Raw genomic sequence first — 18,001 nt, 5'->3', positions numbered from 1 at the left:
CTACACACATATTGTACCAACTGTCAGTAGCATACAAATGCCTCCTTCTTTGGCTTGTCAGTGACATAAATTTTCTCTAATATAACCTGACAAGGGCATTGTAGTAGAAATGTCATTTATTTCTCTCATTTAGTCATAGATTTTAAATCTCTTTCAAAGACTCTATATCTTTCTCATAGAAATTCCTTTGCCTATACAATATTTTTGTTTCCCACGCAGAACATATATTTATATGTGACATAATGAAGCTGGCAAGGAAATGACTGTTTCAGCTTTTTAAAACCACAATAGTAGCTTGGAGCTAATATACAATGGGCTAGTTAGTTCCATCATACATACATACAGATACATATATTACACTACCATCTTTAAACCATGAATCATGTACATTCTCATTCACATACACAGCCATGCATATAAATTAACTGTTGCTGCACAGCCACAATCTCTCCCATTTCCATTTTCTTCCAATCTTTCTCCATCTCTTCTACTTCTTAACTATGTTCATCATAACTAGGACTATGACATACTGGGTAAACTGGCTGTCATGTCCAATATATCTGGAAAAACATTTAGATACACTGCTTTGCAGAATGAACACAGCTGGAATCAAGAGAACAGTGCAAATTTAAAAAAAATTTATATATTATATCATCTTACCTGAGGCTATAGAATAAGCCTTACATGGTCACCTTCAAGTCTTCTGTCTTCTAAGAATCCTCAATTCTTTTATTTTCTATCTTTCAGCAGTTGGTGCTAAAAATGGTGGGTTGCCACCACCCCATAACATGCTAGCTCTCTCTTGGGAGAGCACAGGTGAATTGAGGGCTCTTTACAATCCTTCATGGACATAGGTTGGGGCAGTTCAGAATCTTCAGAGTCAAGCAACTGTAAGACAAACAAACCTTTTTCTTTCTAATATTGGTCACCACTCATAGCAAAATTTCAATGCACGATCATGCTTTAAAGAACTAGACCTGATGATAGAAAGAAATTCTTTTCCCTTACCCCTTAACTATTGCATTCACCCTCCTTTCCACCCCCTGCCCCACCCTCCTGGGACTATTGACTGGTGTAATAATCCCAGGAGATTGTCTCCCTCATAGAAAGACTAACGCATACTTACCTTCATAGAAAGACAAGTGAAGTGATGTCCTTGGAATTTCTCCTTGAATTTGGTGCCCTATACCCTCTTATTGAGAGATGAGATTCCAGGGTGAGAGTAACAAGCCAACTAGCCAAGAAAGAAAGCTATTTGTTTTTCTTTTGAACTATGAAAAGACCCTGTTTGTGAGTGTATTTTAGAAAGAAGAAAGGAAGGATATCTCTGGAACTTTGTCCTGTTTTCTGCAACAAAATGTGAATGAATAGTTCGAATAGTGAAAACTTTTAGTAATGGTTGATGTCTCTCAGGGATAAGCTGGATCCCCAATGTTTTGAAGATGCTTTGGGTCCAAAAATTGATAATCAGAAAACTACTTTTTGTTTGTTTAATGTATCCCTGTTCTGATTTCAATTAAACTCCACATTTTGTTTCAAAACAATAGATGAAGAAGACAGTCCTCTTCTGCCACACACATGTAACATCTAGCTGGACATAGCAAACACAGATGCCCAGAGTCTTGAAGCCTAATTCAGGGTGACCCAGGTTATATCATGGCCTGGGCAAAATTGTGACTGGCCTGAATCTTCAGGTTTACATGGGGCACTTGCTTTATGCAATTGCTTTGGGCAAGAGTAACTGACTATCCAGAAAGGATGGTCAGGATTTAAGGAAGTTGCCTGGGAATGTCTTGAAAAAGTCAGTCCAGCCTTTGTGACAGCAATATAGCTCCTGGGATGTAGGCAAAATCTGACTAATGCATGAGACTTAACAAGGAAGATGTAAATAACGATGGAAGATGGAGAAACAGTGAGTATAAAACTAAAATTGGAGAAGAGGCCAATGCAAGCTTCAAGGTCACGTTGATGTAGTTGTGGAGGTCTAAAACAGCCCAGGAGGAAATCCCTTAATCAGCAAGAATCCTTCTAATTTCAAAATGTAAGCTCTTTAAGTGCAAGAACCTATGGCCTTTGTTGGGAAAGGCAACCTGCTAACAGGCCCTAAAAGTCCCGGTCCAGTCTTGCTGGATATACCAAGAATGCAAGGCTCTCACTGGTCTTCACCTGGGCCTTTCTTCAGGGTTATGTTTGTATATTTATGTTTGTAGCAAGTGACAACCTTGGAGGGATAAGGTAGTATCTTCTCCTAGACAAAGAACAGACTTGTTACCCTGCACTCTGAAAGTTTTCTAAGCACAGTGTTCTCCTCTCTAATGAGTGTGTAGGCATCTGTACAGGCCCCCGTGTCATCCCCATGAAATTTGGGGGTCGTGGAAAATTGATACAAGAAAATGTGAAGATCATGCGGCCTGTTACATCATAAGTAATAGAGTCCTTTATCTCCGATTCAAGAGTCTCATACCTTTTCCCAGTGTCCATGATAGAGTAACAGGCTAGCCTATTAGCTTGAAAGTAGAGTAAGATCCCAGAATGTCTATAGTTCCTGACAGCTATATCCCCAGCACCTAGAAAAGTAAAATGACGTGGCATCCTATTTATTAGTGGTTAAAAGTTTGTGCTAGGTGTTCACTTTTCAAATTTAATTAAATCAAATTAATGGGATTTCCATTAAGAAGTGTTTCTAATAATTTCTGAATATTTGTCAAATCATATATTAAACAGTTACCAAAAAAATATTTGGGAAAGAGCATCAGCATTTTAATTGCATTACACATAATGTTTTTAATTCATTTGTTTAATTCTAAAGATAGCCATTTTATGAAGATAATAAATGCCAATAATAAGGAAATTAAAAAAAAATCTTTCATTATTAATTTTTCAGTGTACCCAGACCAGAATCCAGATTGAGAAGCCTTGGAAAAATAAGCAACTCAATTTCCCCCATTGGTCTAAGGAAGGCATTGATTCAAGGTCCTCTGAGTTCCATTAAGATTTCAGGGGTAATCCTCTCACTTATGTCTATAACTGATTTATTAATAAAATAACCTCTGATTAGTTATACCTTTCAACAGAATGTTTTTCCACTTACACAATAAAGAATTAAACAGTTTAGACTTGAACTAACATTTGCAGGACTTGTGTTGTGTACCCATCTGCGTGCTATGCACTTTCACATGAACAGTGATATAAAATCTCTTGGCAACACATGGTCAGTGTTAAGTCTCTGTAACTGGCTCATTGTATTTTTTTCAATATGTTGCAATCCTTTTTGCATGTGGGTTCCACACCTTTCTAAATACTTAGTAATTTACAGGAACAGCAACCTTTTTTTTTCCTGGTGAGAGGTCATGGAATTTGTTTTTACTGAAATGCAGAACTTCCTTTTCATTACAAGTAATGCGACACTGTAAGCTGCTAGCATGGCCACAAGTAACACTGAAACAAAACTTCAGGCAAAACGGATCATCAATGTTTAATTCAAATCTTTAAGAATGGCGACTGCCTTGAAAGGATCTTCCTAAATAATCTCTTCTAGGTGTCTAAAACTATATTGTAGATGAAAAGTACTTTTTTTTTTTTTTTTTGAGATGGAATCTCACTCTGTTGCCAGGCTGGAGTGCAGTGGTGCGATCTCAGCTCACTGCAGCCTCTGCCTTCCAGGTTCAAGCGATTCTCCTGCCTCAGCCTCCCGAGTAGCTGGGAATACAGGTGCCCGCCACCACGCCCAGCTAATTTTTATATTTTTAGTAGAGATAGATTTTCACTATGTTGGCCAGGATGGTGTCAATCTCCTGACCTGGTGATCTGCCCACCTTGGCCTCCCAAAGTGCTGGGATTACAGGCATGAGCCACCACACCCGGCCCGAAAAGTATTTTTTTAAAAAGAGAGAATAAAATAAGACCCTGTAGATAACCTCCTCACACTGTTTTACCACCACTCTCTCAAAACAACTTATTCACAGAGAATTCTGGAGTTTTGGGATTTGGACATATTGCAGGGTTCCCCAAATTCCAGGCCACGGACCACTACCTGTCAGTAGTCTGTTAGTAACCGGGTCACACAGCAGGAGGTGAGCAGCAGGAGGTGAGCAGCAGGTGAAAGGGCATTACCACCTGAGCTCTGCCTCCTGTCAGATCAGCAATGGCATTAGATACTCATAGGAGCACAAGCTCTATTGTGAACTGCGAGGGACCTAGGTTGTGCACTCCTTATGGGAATCTAACTAATGCTTGATGATCTGAGGTGGAACAGTTTCATCCCAAAACCATCCCCCCAACTCCATCCATGGAAAAACTGTCTTCCATGAAACCGGTATCTGGTGCCAAAAAGGTTGGGGATCACTGTTTTACTGGCCATTAAAATCTTATCTTTATAAATGAATGTCAAAGAAATCATTAACATTATTCAGATCATTACAATGGGCTAAAAATATAGTTCCATTGGAAGAAAAAGAAGCATAGAGTTGTAAGTTTTCCTAGTAGGTGTTTCACCTAATAACAATGCAAGACTTCCTAAAATGTACATATATTTCCTATGTCATCACATAGCCAGGATGACAAACATTATGCGGATTTGCCTCACTGAAGCTCTGAAACAGAATTTTTAAAGGTGAACAGTGATCCTATGACAGGCAAATAAAGTTGTCTTTCTTTTGTTTTCTTTTTTTTTTTTCTTTTTTTGAGACGGAGTCTCGCTCTGTCGCCCAGGCTGGAGTGCAGTGGCACAATCGCGGCTCACTGCAAACTCCGCCTCTCGGGTTCACGCCATTCTCCTGCCTCAGCCTCTCCGAGTAGCTGGGACTACAGGCACCCGCCACCACGCCTGGCTAGTTTTTTTTGTATTTTTAGTAGAGACGGGGTTTCACCGTGGTCTCGATCTCCTGACCTTGTGATCCGCCCGCCTCGGCCTCCCAAAGTGCTGGGATTACAAGCGTGAGCCACCGCGCCCGGCCTTGTTTTCATTTTTTTAAGTATTGTATATCATTGCTAGTCATACCCACTTTCTTGAGTATTCTACCCACTTTCTTGAGTATTTTTTTTTTTTTTTTTTGAGACAGAGTCTCACTGTCACCTAGGCTGGAGTGCAGTGGTGCGATACTGGCTCACTGCAACCTCTGCCCCTTGGGTTCAAGTGATTCTCCTGCCTCAGCCTCTTGAGTAGCTGTGACTACGGGTGCCTGCCACCACGCCCAGCTAATTTTTTTTTTTTGCATTTTTTAGTAGAGACAGGGTTTCACCATATTGGCCAGGCTGGTTGTGAACTCCTGACCTTGTGATCTACCAGCCTCGGCCTCCCAAAGTGCTGGGATTACAGCCATGAACCACTGTGCCAGGCCTTGAGGATTCTTTCTACACTGTCACCACAATTGGAAGACTGAAGATCCTCGATGGTAGAGACTATTGCTTACTCTTCAAGTATATTTGCATAATTGTGCCTAGCTCAGTGCTTGGAACATTCTAATTATTAATAAATGTTGGTTGAATAAATAAATTTATATACCCCTATATTCAACCCTCAACGTATTACCTTTTTATCTCTACAGACACTTTTTTGGATTCCTCCTATATGTGAATTCCATCCAAATAGGTACGTCATCCTTCTATTCCCTCTCCTTCTTGGGCCTTTCAGCTCCAACTGATTGCTGGATATTTCTCTCTAGATGCTCTGTGTATTAATCCGTTCCCACATTGCTGTAAAGAAATAACTGAGACTGGGTAATTTATAAAGAAAAGAGGTTCAATTGGCTCATGGTTGTGCAGAATGTGTAGGAAGCATGATGCTGGCATCTGCTGAGCTTCTGGGGAGGCCTCAGGAAACTTACAATCATGACAGAAGAGGGAGCAGGCACATCACATGGCCAGGGCAGGAGCTGGGTTAAGGGAGGTGCCACACACTTTTAAATGACCAGATTTTGCAAGAACTTGCTCACTATTGAGAGGAAAGTAGCAAGGGGATGGTACTAAATCATTTATGAAAATTCAATCCCCATGATCCAATCACCTCCCACAAGGCCCCACCTCCATAAGATCTGTAGGGGACATATATCCAAACTCTACCACTGTGCAAGTCCATAATTTCAAAGTGTAAATGCACTGCACTAGGCAACGCAGGTGACATGAACAAGGGTGAATCACAGTCTTTGCCCTCCAGAAGTTTACAAACTAGCAAGAGAAATGAGCACTTTCAAAGCCCAACATAAGTATTATGAAAGAAGTACAAACTGAGGACTGCAATGTCTGGGACTTTCTCACAGGCACTAACTCTTTTAGCAGGAAAGTTTCATCTAGAGCTAGACACGAACTTCAACATTCAAAATTCTCCAGCATGCATGCGTTGCTCCTTATTTATGCCCGGATCATCCTTGGGTTCTTCCCAACTGGCCTCAGTGCCCTAATTATATCCAAAATTGTGGTCACAATTCTTGGATCCTGACCTGCTTTCCCATTTGCTCCACAGTTGTGGCTTTCACATACTGGAAGAGGTCCATGAATCTTTCCAACTTCTTAGACTCCTACTCACTGCTCGGAGACTTTGGCATTCTGGCTGTCTTTTATGCTCCCATCCTGCCTCAAGTTGCTTCTAAGTCTGTGCATGTTAAAAAGAAATAAAAAATCATACTTCAGGAAATACTTTAAGAAACAGTTAGCATTTGATTTAAATATGCTGCCAGCAGTCATGCAAGTAACATTGGAAGAAAACAAAATTAAAGCAGAGGAACTAAGCAAAGACAGCAGAGAAAACCTCAGGGCATATGCCCCTAAAGGTGGATAGAGTAGTTTGGTGTGCTTGGGCTTTTTTGGCTCCCTCAAGCTTTACCCACATCATCCTCACATTCAAGGACTAAACCTGTTATTATGGGAAAGGAATAATATTGTGCCAGAAAAAGGAATGGAAATGGGAGAAGAAAATAAATGCACAGTAAAATAAAGCAGGAAAGAGCTTGAGAGGGTGACCAGAATTGCACAAAGGCAATGTGGGCATGTTGGTGATCTATACCATGACTCCCCGTTCATCAGCCTGAGCCTGGGGTTATGGGAAACAGAGCAGCAGGACAGTAGATGCTCTACAGAGTTTCCAGATGAGTACCCACCAGATGAAAGCTATCCTCCTAGCCACCCTGAGTTCTTTTCTCCTCCCAGGCATATCACAGGGATTTAGGAACTCCCCATGTTTGTTCATGGACACTGTAGCAGTCTCTGCTGCGAGCCTATGGACTGAAGCAAAGCTGTTCCTTACTACAAATGCCTCATCTCCTCACTGCCATGGCATTGCCCTGAAGCTGTTGCTGCTGCCAACTTTGCCTCTTCTCCCAATCTGTCTTCCTAATGAGGCTGCTCCTGTCACCCCAACTACATACATGATGTTGTGCTCTGAGATGTGTGATGTATGGTCTTTTGCTACAGCCTGGGTGTGTGTTATGGAGATGAGCAGAGAGGGCAAAGGAACATTAAAGAATTGAAGAAGCAAAAATGAAATGGTTCTTGGATAAGGTAGAATTTGCCCTGAGCTTTGAAAAATGGTGGTGGTACGAGTAGACAGATTTTGAAACACAGAGAAAGTAAAGGAGAATTTCCTGCGACTGAATAAAACTGTCAACTATGGAGTTAACAAAGTGTGTCTGGGAGTCAGTAGAACCCATTTAGCAGGTGATGAGAATTCACGTAAGGGACGAATGACATCATGTTTTGTCTTGGAGCTAAATTTTTTTTTTTTAGTTTTATGACAGAAAGAGAGAATTAACATAAACAATAGCCTTTTAATGAAGCTGGGATGCTTTCTCTTTTCTTCCCTGTTAAAGGGAGTTGAGAATTGGCTTCCACATGAATTGAGAAATTTCTTCTTCACACAGAGAAAGACAGTTTTAGCTAGAGTAGGCAGAGTGAAGACATGTATCACAGTTGTTCAAGATCCTCCAGGAAGAGCTAATGCATTTGCTTTGGGAGCCAGCGGGTTGTTCTTTAGTAGGGACAGAACCAATCCATAAAGAGCCTTTATGTGAATGAGAAAAAAGATACTCCTTTATTCAAACAGATACGGGCTCAAGCAGGCATATAGATTGGCAAGACAAGTGTGAGCTGAATTTAAACCTACTTGCCACTAGTCAAGTGCCCTTGAGTATTGTGCAAACTTCACGAAAAAAATCAGGAAGCCCTCGGGTTTAAGACATCTAGCCATATTTAAAGTGAATATGAGAGGCCCCATCCCACTCTCCTAGCTGACATGAGAACAGATAGAGGTTTCAAATGGGCTATTTTCTGGTGCAATGAGATATAAGCCTAGATCTCCTATCCCTATGTCTATTTTTCCTCTGTTACTTTGAGATTGCATTACTTGTAGCCTTGAGTGTTTAAAAGAGAAGATCAAACCCATTTATTTAATGTCACAATCAATACTGAGCCCAGGGTATCTACAGAATAGATTCTCTGTAGGCAGTGTTCACTATGGCTTTGAGTTCAGGGAGAATTTATGAGCACAATTCTTTTTTCAGTTAGAAAGAAAGCACATTCAAGATGTACTAAAATAGTTGAATAGAACTGTAGTGCCTTACTGTACATACATAAGATGAGCTTGTATTTACTAGCCAAAGAATTTATAGCTGAGAGAAGTAGATTTCAGCTTATGAGAATTTCTATCTTTCAACTCAGTCCAATAGTTCATTGTAGAAAATTGGTTTGTAAGAGAGTCTGAGAAATGATAAGGTCATAAATGATTGAATTATGACATTCAATTACTAGCGTTCTCAACTGATAATATTGCCTTGTATGATGTAATGCAATTTGTAAATAGCCAGTTAAGATACATTGTCCCATCACCTATAGTGAAATATAATTTTGAAGATATGTTATTACAATTTTGAAGATATGAAGAATGTAGCTATGTATAAACCATGCTTTTTACTCATAGACTTATTGTGGGACTCAAAAGAAAGTGTAGACCAAAAAGTACTTTTTCAGCATACATAATTGCAAGATAAGATGAAGCATTTTATACTTTTTGATATGTTGTAATTAGATGGGAAATTAATATCCTCTTTTGTTGTCTCTAATACTCATTTGCAGTTACGTGTAAGGTGAGCTGCAATATTTTAAGATAAAATAGTTTTTAAAATTCTTGGTAGGATTTTTGTTGTTGTTGTTTAAAACAAACTAGAAAACTAGATCCTATGTTAACACCTTGCACTGTGACATTGATCACACTTCAGATGTTGGCATTTTGTTTTCCTTGTTTCATGTGGATATTTTAATCCCCATTATCCTAAAATCTACTGGACAAAATGAGAGCAGTGGTAACCTAATAATGATTAAGTCAAGTAAATGCCTCACAACTCTCTCCCTAACACAAATCATTCATTTGCCTCCTCACTGTCTTGTGAAAGGTTGGATAGTCCTAAAAACAAATCTGTGTTAAAAATATTTCCCATCTTTGAATGTTTCTTTCTTTTTCCTTTCCTTTTTTTTTTTTGACAGAGTCTGTCACCCATGCTGGAGTGCAGTGGTGTGATCTTGGCTCACTGAAACCTCCGCCTCCTGGGCTCAAGTGATCCTCCCACCTCAGCCTGCCCAGTAGCTGGGACTACAGGTGTGCGCTATCATGCCTGGCTAATTTTTGTATTTTTTGTAAAGACAGGGTTTTGCCATATTTCCCAGGCTGGTCTCAAACTCCTGGACTCAAGTGATCCTCCTGCCTCAACCTACCAAAGTGCTGGGATTATAGGCATGTGCACCACACCCAGCCTCTTTCATTTTTTCCTACATCTCTGAATCCTACCTAATCCAAACTTACTTGAAGCCTCTCTAGCAAGCTTTCCCCAACCTGTCCTCCCTCTCTGGAGTTCCCATGTCACTTATATCCTTATAGTCATTTAACTAATTTTGATGCAATCCTATGCCATCTTAGATTGTGTCTGTTAATATGTATGAGGCTTGTTTCCCTAGCAACACTGTAAGCCCCAGCATAGGAAATGAAGCTTATCCTCTTTTTGTATCTGTATAGAGCTTGGTGTAGAGCTGAGCACAAAATTGGTGCTACTCAATTCAGTAAATTTAAGTCAGCTTCCCTCCAACCTACAGGTTGTGTAAGTTCCCAAGATGTTGCTCTTCTCTCACCATTACAAACTATATATAGATATCAATATACACACATACATATATACTTATATGTATGTATTATATTACATTAATATAATATATACACATAATACATACACACATATATAATGTGTATATATGTATAATATATACACATACATGTATACACATATATGTATATATTACATTAATATATGACATATAACCATATATATTATATAATATTATATAAAATACATAGTATCCAATATTCACAAGATTTCATTACCCCTTAACTCTACTTCAGTTAAAGAATAAGACACATATAATTAAAATACATTAAAGGAAATTTATACTAAATTACACTTCCTTCAACAGAATTATTGATAGTCTGGAATTTAAAAATGTTTGAGAAATGGAATAAATATGGACTACTTCACCAAATCCATGAATAGAAGTAAGGAAGAGCTCCTAAAGTTGAAAAGGCTGGAGAGGATTACACTAAAATCCTCACATCAAGAAAAAGACACAACATGGATGAGCCAAAGGGACATTGTGCCGGATGAAATAAGCCACTCACAGAAGGCCAAATACTACATGGTATCTCTTAGATGAGGTGTCTAAAGTAATCAAACTCATAGAAACAGAGAATAGAATGGTGGCTGCCAGGGGCTGTGGGGAGATGGAAATGGGGAGTTGTTGCTCAGTGGGTATAAAGTTTCAGCTGTGGAAGATGAATACATTCTAGAGATCTCCTGCACAACAAAGTGCCTGATGCTGATGACATGGTGTTGTGCACTTAAAAATTTGTTAAGGGGTCGATCCCATGTTAAATGTTTTAACACACACACACACACACATGCACACACACACACACACATGCACACACACACACACACAGATGCAAAGAAACTTTTGGAGGTCATTGGTATGGTTTTTTACTTTTATTGTGGTGATGGTATCAAGAGTATATGCGTATGTCCAAACTCATCAAGTAGAGTACATTAATCATGTGCAAGATTTTTAATATATCAATTATTTCTTAATAAAGCTGTTATATATAAAAAAGAAAAATAAATACACAAGTTTAAGAATAGATTTAGATAAATTCATGAATGACAAATGCAATACAGATCATCAACAGGGAAATGAGAAATAATAAAAATAACGTCTAATGCTTTGTGAGAACTTACTGTATATCAGGCTCCATTTCAAATGATGTCTCCTTAATCCTCATGTTGACCCTTCAGTGGGGTACTATTATCTTCATTTTATAGAAGAGGAAACTGAGGCACAGAGAAGTAATATTGCATTGTCAATAATCCATAACAGAGTTGGAATTCAACCTCAAGCAGTATGATATCAGATCTGGCATTTGAAGATGGGATACCCTTTCAACCATTTGGGTTAACATCTTGGTGGCAACTATTGCATACTCAGTATACCTAACACTGCCCGCCAGGCAAATGCCCTCTTCACTGAACTCTAAAAAAAAAAAAAAAATCCGGAAAATCACTTTGATATAAACTTCTTCCCAAGTTGTTCTAAGCATAGACTTTTTGTAGCAGACACATCATAAGTTGACCCTTGGTGAGTCACACTCTGGTATGATATCTGTCCCTTGAATGTGGAATATTATAATTTGCTCCAAGCCAACAGAGTACCACAAAGGTGAGAGGATGTCACTGTTGTGATTAGATTACATCATATAAGATCCAGTCTTAGCAGACTGGAGAAAGAGCCTCTCTTGCTGGCCTTCAAGAAGCAAACAACTAACCAGGCACAGTAGCATGTGCCTATAGTCCCATAATCCCAGCTACTCAGGAGGCCAAGGCAAGAGAATTGCCTGAGCCCAGAAGTTGGAAACCAGCCTAGAAAATGTATTGAGATGCCTTCTCTTAAAAAAAAATGGAGCAAACCACTATGTTGTGAACTGCCTATGGAGTGTGTTACATGGGAGAGAGTGAGCAGCGGGCAACCTCTAGGACTGGAAAGTGGCTTCTAGCCAACAGCCAAGAGAAAGCCAAGGTCCTCAGTCACGTAACACAAGAAAATGACCTGAATGAGCTTGGAAGCAGATTCTCCTCCAGTGAAGTCTCCATATGAGAACACAGCCTCACCAACACTTTGATTGCAGACTTGTTAGACTGTGATAGGCAAAATTCTAAGATAGTTCCCAAGATTCCCCATCCCAGCAAACACACCTCTTCTCCCAGTTATTCCATCAAACACCAATTTAGGTGCTACCATGAAAGAACTTCGTAGATGCAATTAAATTCTCAAATGAGTTGACCTTAAGATAGAGAGACTGGCCTATGCTGGCCTAATCTAATCAGGCGAGCCTTTGAAAGGGACTGGGACCTTCCTGGAGAGATTCGATGTGTGAGGAGTATTCAATACATAGGAGATTCTCCATCGCTCGCTTTAAGATCGAGGGGGTCTTGTGGCAAAGAATGCAGAAAGCCTTTGTGAGCTGAGAACTCCCCCTTGCTAACAGCCAGCAAAGAAACTCAGGCCTCATCTCTATAACCATAGGAAGTAGATTTTGCTTGGAAAAGGACTCTTAGGTCCATGAGATACCTTGATTTTGGCTATGTGAGACCCTGAACAGAGAGTCCAGTCACACTGTGCCCGGACTTTTGACCTATAGAATAGTGCACTAATAAGTGGATGGTGTTCTCTAAGTTGCTAAATTCACAATAATTTGCTTAATTTGTTAAACAGCAATAGAAAACATATATACTTCTCATTTGTGATGTAAGTTGAATCCATTTCAATTAAATCATGAAAATATTCAGTACAATGCCTGGAATATAGAAGATACTAACTATTTGTAGGACTTTTTTTCCCACAGGACTTCTGAAATACAGAATTTCTTCTTCCATCATTGTCAAAGTGATCTGATAACATTTGCAAGAAAAAGTGTGCACCATCCAGAACAAGTTAAACAAAAAATACTATGCAGTAATCTATTGAAATACAGCACTGTCAAACCATCCCTTGGACATCTGTGATAATCCAGGGATCAAAACAAAGAAAATAAGTCACTAAACTTTATCTGCATGCTTAGAATTGGAATAAAAAAAGTTCAAGTTTTTATCCTGGTTCTTAAAAGGCAGAAATGTAATATTTAATCTTTTAAATTAGTTGACAATATTGCTATTTCTCCAACTTCTCAGTCTTTTACTCACTAAAGGCCAAGGATACTGAGATCATGGGAAAGGGTTCAACAGATTGTCTCATGACTGACTCATAGACTTGGCAGCTGTAAATCTGTTTGTCATGTATAGAAGATGATCTCTGTGTTGAGAATTCAAATGTTTAAATTCTGGCCTATGTATCATAGATAATTCGAGCATTGGTTGCAAGGTTTTGGGATACATTCCAATCTAAGCGTGTGCTGTCTGAAATTTAGAAATTCTCCTGTAGCTTAAAGCTTCTCACTTCCTGCTTAAAGAGAAGTTTTGAGCTGGGCACAGTGGCCTACAACTGTAATACCAGCACTTTGGGAGGCCAAGGTGGGAGGATGTCTTGAGGCCAGGAGTTCAAGACTAGCCTGGGCAACAAAGCAAGACTCCACATCTACAAAAAAAATTTTTTTTTACTTAGCTAAGTGTGGTGGTTCAGGCCTGTAGTCCCAACTACTCAGGAGACTGAGGTGGGAGGATTGCTTGAGCCCAGGAATTTGAGGCTACAGTGAGCTAAGAAGGTACTACTGCATTCCTGCCTGGGTGACAAAGTGAGACCCTGTCTGTTAAAAAACAAAACAAAAAACAAAGTTATGCATCAAACTGCTACTACTAGTTGAGATGCATAACTCATCGTTTGTACGATGCCAGAGATGGTTTCATATCATTGTAAAAATAAATAGTCCCACTCACAGACACCATTTTAGTTCCTTGGCTTTTAAAATTTATAAGCGATCTTGACCATTCAAGATCCCAAGTATTATGAATGAAACAGATGCATATAAACTTACTCTTTGATAGTGAAGAAAGATTCAGTGTACTACAGGCTGATTTCAGCAGGGTTACGACCGACTTTTGGGCATTACAGAAAACTGCCTTGTAAAGGAAATGTTTCTTTTTCATTAGAAACACATTTGAATAATGAAAAAAGGTATTTTTTCAAGTTTGTGATAGTAAGAGGCAGGGTAGGATAGGATGTATCAGAATTTTTACTCATGAAAAAACTTTACTTATGGCCCCATGGAGATAAATGTATCCTTTACAAGATAATTTTTTTAAGACAGTGAGCTGTTTAATGTTGGTTGTGAGCTTATCATAACTGAGATTTAAATTTTTTAGCAAGTATGTTTGCTTTTGAATGAAGGAACAGTTCAATATTCAGTCAAGCAAGAATGTGTTGTACTAAAAAAAAAAAAAAAAACTTTTAGGCCTGGCACGGTGGCTCACTCCTGTAATCCCAGCACTTTGGAAGGCAAGCGGGTGGATCACCTGAGGTTAGGAGTTTGAGACCAGCCTGGCCAACATGGTGAAACCCCATCCCTACTAAAAATACAAAAAATTAGCCAGGCGCAGTGGCGGGTGCCTGTAGTCCCAGCTATTCGGGAGGCTGAGGTAGGAGAATCGCTTGAACCTGGCAGCTGGAGGTTGCAGTGAGCCAAGATCGCACCACTGTACTCCAGCCTGGGTGACAGAGTGAGACTCCGTCTCAAACAAACAAACAAACAAACAAATAAAATAAAAAAAAACCCTACAGACCACAAAGCTGATCCAATGTGGTGTTGAAGTTATTCCTCAAACATTCCATATTTAAATTTATGACTGATAAACATAGCTAAATGCAACAAAGGCATTGCTGTAACATCATACACAAGCTAATGTATTTATTTACATCTTTATGGTTTTGTGCCAGGTACTAATATTCAACAAATACTTGCTTCATGCATAAATATGATATTAAAATTTGTTTGCCTTTGCTTTATACTTCTGGTTCTTAATGAAATATTTTTTTTCTGTATGTACTTTGGCTATCTGTACAATAATTCAGCCACATTTAGTTCATATTGTGGCTTGGTATTTAAACTACTCACTGAAATACTGTAGTGGCATTTGCTTTACTGTATTATATGATCTCCAATTACTGGTGAATTTGCTGGGTAGCTTCCTGCTATATATCAGTGTTCAGTGACAACAAAACATTTCTTTTGAAATTTGTAATTTCCATTTTTCAGGGTTAAAGGTTAAAAGTTTTGCATATTCAGAACATATGCCTTCCTGCTACATTACAGTATTCAGTATTTACATGGGCCATATACTACATTTTCTCTCACACTACCAATTTCAATATATGTTTGATAATATGCACTCTTCCCCACTCTCATACACGAATTTCATTATAAACTGGAGGTATAACTTATATACCAGCAAATGTCAGCTAATAGAGTATTTCTGGTTAGGTGATTTGGTGAAAGATCGCAAAGTAACATTTGAGCTGGACTGTGGTTGATGGTCTGGAAGTAATAGAGATAGGACTGACTGAGAAAATAAAAGCAGGTCTCTGAGGAAATCTCTCAAAGGTAGGGAAGTTCAGAGCATAATTGTGTTCCTGCTGTAACTCAGAAGACTAAAATCAGTGTGTGTAAAAGGAATTTTAGGAGGCAAAATTAAAAAGCTCGACTGGAGCCAGGTCATGGAGGCCCTTGAATGACAAGCTATGGATACAGAAGTGTATTTTGTAAGAAATTGGGAGCAATCAAAGGTTTATTTGATTTTTTGTAGAACAGAAATAATACAATCACACTGCCCTTCAAAAAGGATTAATCTGGCAACAGTACTTTAAGTGAATTAGAGAGGAGAGAGCTGGCAGGTGGGGACATCTGTAGAGAGGCCAATAGTGCAGATAATGTGCCATAAAGGTAGTGAGAGCCTAAACTAGAGCAGGTGCATTGAAAACCCATAGAAGGGGCAGAAGGAAAAGATGGGGTAGAGATTGAATCAAAAGAATCCACTAGTTATTTGGATCTGGGAAAAAATATGGAGAGAAGAGGTAAAAATTTCCCTTGGTATTTGAGATAACAGTGGTATCAGTTAGGACTGAACTACCATGCTCATTCTGGAATGCACAGAATTACTGAATTTGAGGGGTCAAAAGATCATCCAGATTGAGCTCTCCAGTAGGTGGTTGAACCAGCTTAGAAGCAGAAATCAGAAGGGAGGCCAAGTTTGGAGATGCTGACTTGGTGGCTGTGGAAGCCATGAGACTATGCCCAAAACATCCATAACACTGGGAAAGTATGTTAACTGAAGGCCCAGGGATTGAACTTCAAACCCACCTTACCATTTGACCTGAGAACGTGCACCCCACAGGCAGCTTCTTGCTGATGACTAGTTTTTGTGGAAATGGGAAGGCAGAACAGTTCCTAAGAAGACAAAGAATTCCTTTGTTAGCCAACTTTAGCTCCAGAACTCAACAATGGCTTTGCTGAACCTCCTGTTGACTGTGCTGCAGTGTAGACAGCTGCCACTCAATCTTCCACTATCCAATCTTTTCTTCTGTCCTTCGCCTATGATCAGAGTTGCATCCTGGTCTAATCTGTCTCCCAGCCTTCTCTAGCTCCCTCCCTGTTTTTTATTAACACAGCCATTTCACTTTACACCAGCATTAAAATACTTAACCATTTAATGCTGTCTTGACATCTGCTTCTGAGAGCACCCAGATTAACGTTAGTTATTTGAAGAGAAGTGATCTATATTCCATATGCCATCTTGTGCAATTAGAATTAATGTTCAATATAAAGTTTAAATCATTAAAGCAATTTAAAATTATTAAATTTAATCATAAATATAAAATTATGTAACATAGTTTATACCTTTAAGTGAGGATGTTCTGCACTTATTTTATTTTATTTTTTGAGATGCAGTCTTGCTCTGTTGCCCAGGCTGGAGTGCAGTGGCACAATCTCGGCTCATGCAACCTCCACCTCCCAGGTTCAAGTGATTTCCTTGCCTTAGCCTCCTGAGTAGCTGGGACTACAGGCGCACACCACCATGCCCGGCTAATTTGTGTATTTTTAGTAGAGAGGGAGTTTCACTATGTTGGCCAGGCCGGTCTCGAACTCCTGACCTCGTGATCCGCCCACCTCGGCCTCCCAAAGTGCTGGGATTACAGGCGTGAGCCACCATGCCTGGCCTGTACTTATATTTTAGAAGATTATTTTAGATGGAAAGGTAAAAATAACTATAAGAAATTCTAGTGGGCGGTTATATTTAACTTGCAGTAAATATCCCAGAGTTATGAAAAATAGAGTTGGAGTCACAGATAAGAGTGACATTTGAGGCAATGGAAAACCCTAGGTAACAAAATATATTTTTCATTTTCCACCTACTCAGAAAGATGTGGTCCCATTTATGTTGTTCTTCAGCACCCTTCAGCTAGTTCTTAAAACCTTTGTGCCACATAATTGCTTTTAATACTAAAAATATATTCTGATAATATATGAATTTCATAAATAACATAAACATGTAAAACAACAACAAAACCTACAATTTAGCTGACTACCCACTGTAGCATAGTACAATAAGTTTTGCAAACACTGAAGGTTTTTTTTTGGTAGGCAGCAAATAATCTAAGGTTTCTCTTACACCCTTGTTTCAAAAGAAAATTTATGCTCTCTAAAAATGTATGACTTCAATCAAAACAAAATGGCTTAATCAATACAATAATTAGGCTATCATCTGAATCATTCAAGCAATTATGGCTTTCGGGTATATTGATGTGAGTATTCTAAAAGCCAATGTCAGATGAGAACTGACACTTTGGTTGCTGGAGCTATGATAGGGTATCTCAGATGTTAGAATTTAACTGGAAGGAAAATATTGTATGGATAAGCCTTTACTCTAGCAACTTTTGTTTCTTCACATTCTTAGGAGTTGTTTATTTTCTATTTGGCATCAGGCTTTGGTTT

General features: G+C 39.0%; 1 long non-coding RNA gene across 1 annotated transcript; it reads right to left on the bottom strand.

The window, feature by feature from the left end:
- Positions 1–666: 666 nt before the first annotated feature.
- On the bottom strand, positions 667–16,956 carry LOC115832925. The gene is made up of 5 exons (XR_004028337.1): positions 16,375–16,956; positions 11,265–11,357; positions 6,438–6,589; positions 5,531–5,694; positions 667–888 (listed from the first exon to the last, which is right to left on the bottom strand). It is a non-coding gene; the product is annotated as an uncharacterized LOC115832925 (long non-coding RNA).
- Between the last annotated feature and the right edge of the window lie 1,045 nt (positions 16,957–18,001).

The sequence above is a fragment of the Nomascus leucogenys genome, chromosome 23 (genome assembly GCF_006542625.1).
Source record: "Nomascus leucogenys isolate Asia chromosome 23, Asia_NLE_v1, whole genome shotgun sequence".
NCBI classification, from domain to species: Eukaryota; Metazoa; Chordata; class Mammalia; order Primates; family Hylobatidae; genus Nomascus; species Nomascus leucogenys.
The sequence above is the reverse complement of the archived record's forward strand: the minus strand, read 5'-3'. Positions and strand labels throughout refer to the sequence as shown.